At 50.3% G+C, this 6,474-nt stretch overlaps 1 pseudogene; it reads left to right on the forward strand.

Annotated features, from left to right (window-relative positions):
• Positions 1-701: 701 nt before the first annotated feature.
• Positions 702-3,040, forward strand: LOC146202541 (solute carrier family 25 member 35 pseudogene; annotated as a pseudogene).
• Positions 3,041-6,474: the final 3,434 nt, after the last annotated feature.

A 6,474-nucleotide genomic window follows, 5' to 3' on the forward strand; every position in this document is an offset into this window, starting at 1 on the left:
TGGACCTCGCACTCCAGATAGTAAATCCGCGAAAAAAAAAATTTCTTTAAAAAATTGCAGTGGGCGCTGCAAGGCCCACAAATGTGACCCTGATAGGCGGTTTCGCCCAATAACACAGCGCCAGCGGCTCGTCCGGCGTAGATCGCACGACCAATGCGCGCTTTGAGGTCGGACTGAGCGCATTGGGAACCGACGCGGTGGTTATCAGCGAGGCCACGGTCGAAACAAAATTGACAAGGAACCGTCGTGTGCCCGTCTGTCTTCCAGATGATGCCAGCAGAGCGACGAAATCTCTGGGTTGAGCGATCTACGTCACAGACGTTGTGCAAGTGCGTGAAGTGGCCTAGCAGGGTGACCTTTTAGTGCCTTATAACCCGTGTTACACCTTTTTTAAAGAAAAATTGTTTTCGCTGCTTTACTATTTGGAGGACGAGCTACGATTCTGAAAATGCGACATACTCCCTAAAATGAAAATTTAAAAACTTAATTATTGTAATTAGGTAATTAGTAAACTAGTTTGCCTCTTACTTGGTGTCCGCCGCATCCCCGAATATAGCCTCATGGCTAAAATTAATCTAAAGCCAGTTAGTTGCCTTTGTCTAAAAAATTTGGACCTTCTAAAAACAAACACCCGGCATGACGTAACGTTCCTATCACCGAGAAGGAAGTGGTGGCTGAGGAAAAAGAAGAACGTGGCAAAGATGCGTCCATCCACGTCGCCGTTCTGGAGCCCCGGCTTCGCGGCGCAGCAGAGGCCCAGCGACATCTTTGGCGGCAGGTCGGTGCAGTTGCTGGCACCCCTGAGTGCTTTTCTGGAGGGGCACACTAGCCAACCGGTAGCTCAAATCATAGTGGGCGCCATCGCCGCCTGCACCGCTACCTTTGTGGCGCACCCCATCGAGGTGGCCAAGCTGCGCATACAGCTGCAGGAGGAGCTTCAGGCTCCCGTCGCAGGTAATCTCTATATGTACAGCGGGCAGGTCGCATAGTTTCGCGGAATGTGAGTCCAAGCAAAGCGCTTTGTAGACTACAGGACAGCGCACGACACACAATGCAATATTTCGCCAGGTTTTAGATCCAGATGAGCTCAATGTGGCCTGCTTATTTTGGACGCGCTCATATTCTTACCAGGAACAAGCTCAATTGCTTTGCTATCTCATGACGGACGGACAGCACGTGGTGGGCACTTGCAACAAGCTCTCATTGATTGGCTCCTAACTGTATAGAGGCCACTTCCGAAAGAATTTAATTCCCGGAAGTGGTACATATGGGGGCATGCGCATTTTTATTTGCTGGATATACCTGTGTAGATCTCAATACAAAGATCGCGCGCGCACGCACGCGCGCACGCACGCACGCACACACACACACACACACACAAAAAAAAAAACCTCCAAGAACCTCCAAGAGGAGGAATGACGCGCTTACGAATGAAATTAAGGGGCCAGCAACTTATCGCTGCTCGAATGCGGATCGTTGCGTTTGACGCTGCCAAGTGTCTGAAAGGATAGAGCGAGTTTTGTCATTGACCGTAAAGATAAGTGATTCAGCGTTGCACTGGTGCGCATGCTTTACCAAGATTCTGAGGCCTTGTGATCATTTGCTTGGTCGTAGCACGAAAGACAATACCTATTCGAGCACCGGTGTGGCTAGAATAAAAGGCTATATGTACACCCCTTCTTTATAGACATTGTTCGCCATGCACCTGAGCTCCATTTTCTTTCGAATGCTTGCAGAAAGATCGGCTCGGGCACGTCCTATTTACCGTAACACCTTGCAAGCTCTGTACAAGATTGGCAAGTTTGACGGCGTACTGGCCGTGTACCGAGGCTTGTGTCCCAACCTTGTCTACCAGCTGGTGGGCAACGGGTTACGCTTGGGCATTTATCAAATCAGCAATGACCTTGGCTTCACTCTGGACAGTGACCTTGAGCCCAGCATCACTTTGAGCGCCATCTCAGGCGGTGTGTCTGGCGCCCTGAGCGCCTTTGCCAGTTCTCCGCTTTTTCTGCTGAAGACACACATACAGGTGCGTACCTCGTTACAGGCAATGAAGGCGGGAAGATGTTAGCACTCTCTCACCGTTATGGATAACAATCTTTTATTACTATAACTAATATCGCAATCGACTCACGCTGAGATACTTGTAAAATTCAATGGTATAGTACATTCAAAATCAAGGTTAGAGTACGTGCCATAGTCAGCGCAGAGTTCATCCGCGTACGTGGCAGCACGCGCTCCCAGCCTAATGCAAGTACGCTCTTTCTTTTCTGTCAGCTTCACTCGGCAACAGCTGCCATCGCCGTCGGCTATCAGCATGGCTACCGGACGGCACGAGCGGCGCTGGTCGACATCTACAAAACTCAGGGCGTCTGGAACGGATTATGGCGTGCCACGTCTTCGAACGTGCTGCGCTTGTCCACGGGCTCAGCGCTACAGCTGTCCACATTCAGCAGCTTCAAGGTTCTGCTGAACACGACAGTGGAAGGTCGCGAGCGTTATCTCTTCATCAACACTCTTCTAGCGGCCTTCCTGTCGGGACTTGCGTCGGCGCCTATCATAGCCTTCTTTGACGTGCTCCGGGCGCGCATGTACGCGCAGCCTTCGAACCCACTTGGCGAAGGAATCTACTACAACAACATTCGCGACTGCATAAGGAAGGTTAGACAGACGGAGGGCCTGCGAGGCTTCACACGGGGCATTGGTGGCGCCTTTCTCTACACCATGACGTCGTCCGTCATAACGCTCGTCTCCTGGGAGGAAATAAAAAATAAGATGGAGAAAAAGCGCCACCGAGACAACCACGACATCATCGATTACGGCATGTTCTGAACTTGCCTTGCGCCCTCACCGCGCTAACACACATCCGCCAATGGCCAGATGGACGTGTTCGAAATAATCCAGGACGAGACTGGGTCCCTCTCTTCCGTGTAAAATCTTGTGCGAACTGTCGAGTAACATCTCACGTGCTAAACCCGTAACTATGTCCCGTAATTAGCCTCTACTACGTGACTTCTATTTCAAAGTGCTCAAGACTCGTTCGCATCGATACTCAAGACTTGCTTCTGCAGGTGCCGAGTTCGATGCAGACTTCTGCCTCGGTGTGCTTTCCCTTAACATAGCGTGTCGTCATATAAGAGAATAACGCGTCATTGCTTCGATTTCTGCAACAAGATGTGCGCTGTCAGCGCCTCCTAATCCATTTGGAATAACGGTATAAAATAGGCATATTGTCGGAGAGTTTGTGGTTTGATTTGGTTTATGCACGGTTTAACGTCCCAAAGCGACTCATGCCCTGAGAGACGCTGTAGTGGAGGGCTCCGGAAATTTCGACCACCTGGGGCTCTTTAACGCGCAATGACATCGCACAGCGCACGGGCGCATTGCTTTTCGCCTCCATCGAAAAGTGGCCGTCGCTGCCTGGATTCGATCCCGCACCCTTGGATATAACACGTCGAGCGCTCTAGTCACTGCGCCACTGCGGCTGGGCGGTAGGTCTACGACGGATGTGGAAGATGTGACAGGTGTAGCATAACTGCTGGACACATGTGCGAGCGTATTGCATCACCTTGCGCTGCTACTTCTTTCCTCCTCCTCCCGCGGTGGTGGCTCAGTAGTTTTGGTGTTCGGCTGCTGATCCAAATGTTGCGGGATCGAACCTCAACTAAGACGGCCGCATTTTGATGGAGGAGAAATGCCCAACCTCTTGTGTGCTGTGTCATGACAGCGTATGCAACGAACTCCAGGTGCCGTAACTAATCTGGAGCGCTCCACAATGACGTTACATGTTAGCCCATGCGTCGTTTCAGGACGCTGTTGTGTGCCTCTGTTGAAAGGGCGTATAACCACGGCGAATCACTGAGACATTAAACCCCACATGCAATGCCACATCGTCCTCCTCCTCCTAGTCCTCACACTTTTCTAGCACCACGATGCTGATGCGATTTCAACTATACGCGAATTCCTTCATCGAAGATTTGTTGCCCCCCAGCGCATCTGCACGCGTTTTCGATTACCCTCTCGGACTTCCGTCGCACGATCGCTATTCTAGACTTTATTGGCAGGAGGCGGGAGCCTGTAGCCACGCCAATCTGCTGTAAAAAACAATTGGGGGGGGGGGGGGGGGGGACTGCTTAAGCACCGCCTCTATGCGAGCGGCACAGTAGCATCAATGGCCCTGTCTACAGCTCCGCTTGCGCACCTTCGTTTGCGCACATGCACTTAGCTGCTCCCTAAATCAGTAATGTACTTATTAGCGTAAAGTAGAAAGCAACCACATTATATGAAAGGCCACCAGACATAGAAGGCCCCGGTTTCGATTCCCATCTCGAATAATGTCCGTGTCGGTAGCTCCAGCCTACTCGGCTATGTCGCGTGGTCACATGACCACACAACTCGCTGAACAATTATTTCCTGGCCATCTGGCCACGTTACTACCAAACTACAGCCTATTTCTAGATCACAACACTAACAGCACCGACACCGATGCTAGATTTTGTGCAAAACTGGGCCTTTGTTGCTGTTGAATTAATAAAGAGAAGAGTTGACACGTCTGCGTTAAGTGTATGGAGAACGGCTGAGCAAGATGGACGATAACCGACTTGGAGCTAAGACGCTGAAGTGCTTGACTCACAATGGAGGAAAGCGTTAGGAGACTAACCAGTAAGTGTACAGAAAACCAAAAAAGGGAAGCAAACAATATTAAACGCTCGGTCAAAGATCCAGGTTGTGCGCAGTTTGGGAAGAGGCACACACTGGACCTGGAATAAAAAATGAAAAGACAAGCGTTTTACACAAGCCAAGATAATTTACCAGCCAACGTCCTGTTGTTTTAAACGTCGTCAAGATGCCTCGGAACACGCAACTGCGAAGAGAAATTTGGCCAAGATCACTCATGGGTCGTGGGCAGTAAAAGAAGCAATCGAGCATATTTTGCTAGAATGAAGCAGTGTTCATCCAGATGTCGACGCGGCCACAGCCAGTTCCCCCGAGGCTCCAGGGTGGAAGTATGAAGACGGAAATCTGAATAAACTGTTGAAGGGCTAGTATTAGCAAACGCATAATGCGAACAGGCGGCACACATATGTTAGTCCTACGTGTTCTTAACACAACACAACTCGAAACACAATTTCAAGGTAACACATTTTAAGGTTAAAAGATTGAGAAAACATGTACACTGGAATAAAGGTATACTAGATCCTGGTGATCCTGAGCGTGAGCCCGTTTGAACGTGCACTTCCTCAGGTATCCTCTGGTAACGCACGTAATTAGGGCATGTTCTAAAACACACAGCAGTGCCGGGGAACAGCTTCAGGGGCGCGACAACTGCTCTCGGCGGCACAGAGATTGTCACCAGTCATTATTATTGTTATTATTTTTCTTTGAAGAGTTTATCCAAGACTTCGATTCTGGCACGCCTTGCACGATGTGCGCAGCCAGCATGTGTGCATACCGCCGCATACTCAGTTGCAAAAAGTCAACCGCTTACTGCCAACGTTCTGTCACTGCAGCTGTCTGGGTGCTGCGAGGTACGGAAACAAAGAATGATAAGCGCGCCGCTCAGTGTGAGCGGATCGCGGGGCCTGACTCCGTTTTTAGAAGGACCCGGGATAAACAACGAGTGCACGTGGTCGCTGTCGCGCAGCTCTGCCGCTTCAAGCGGCTGCTTTGTCTTTGGCTTGCCAAGGGAGCACGGGGCGCGCTCCTATTCTCCGCTTTAGCTCAGCGCTGCACGTAAGAGCGCCGAACCTAGGCTCTCTCGGATAAACAGTGGGCGCGTCTGAGCCTGCCGTGACCCTGCTTTCAGTCTTCTCGTTCCAGTACTGAGCTCTTTGACTCTTGCCTGCTTTCTGCACGACAGCAAGTTGTCAAATGGTATTCCGTGCTCTGTGCTTCGAAAGTGTTGAGATTTTCGCCGACAGAGAGGCAGAGGATCTTGGTTGTTATCCCGAGCCTGTACAGTGTTTTCGGATGCATCTCGGTGCGTGAAATAGCTGCAGTGGGCCGTGTGCAAAACGGAAACAAACAAGAGGCTAACAGAGAAGGCTGCGGATAAATCGCGTTGAGCGGTACACGTTTTCGGCAACATGGAGATGGAGGAAGCGCGCATTTTCGTCGCACCACGCGAGGACAAAATGCATGTAGGAAGTTTTCACCTAAGACTGCCTGCAATGTTTAAAAATAGGCTTTTTGAGGTAAACGAGTCCTTTTCTTTTTCTCCATAGCATCGGTGGTGTCCAATCTGAACGAGCCGCAAAGCACGCTGGGTAATTCCGACTTCCCGGGTCCATCGGCGAGACGCGCGTCTGCTGCGCTGTGCTTGAAACTGGGCATATGCAAGCTTAAATTTGACTTTTAACGTGTTTTATAAGCGCGAATGAAGTCTTAGAAAAGGTCGTAATGATCTGTACACATGTTATGACCCTATTTAACGTTTCGTATTTGAAGGAAACGGGTGAAAAATCGTCGCAAGTG

The sequence above is a fragment of the Amblyomma maculatum genome, chromosome 1 (genome assembly GCF_055883805.1).
Source record: "Amblyomma maculatum isolate TAMU_Amacu chromosome 1, ASM5588380v1, whole genome shotgun sequence".
In the NCBI taxonomy this organism is placed as follows: domain Eukaryota; kingdom Metazoa; phylum Arthropoda; class Arachnida; order Ixodida; family Ixodidae; genus Amblyomma; species Amblyomma maculatum.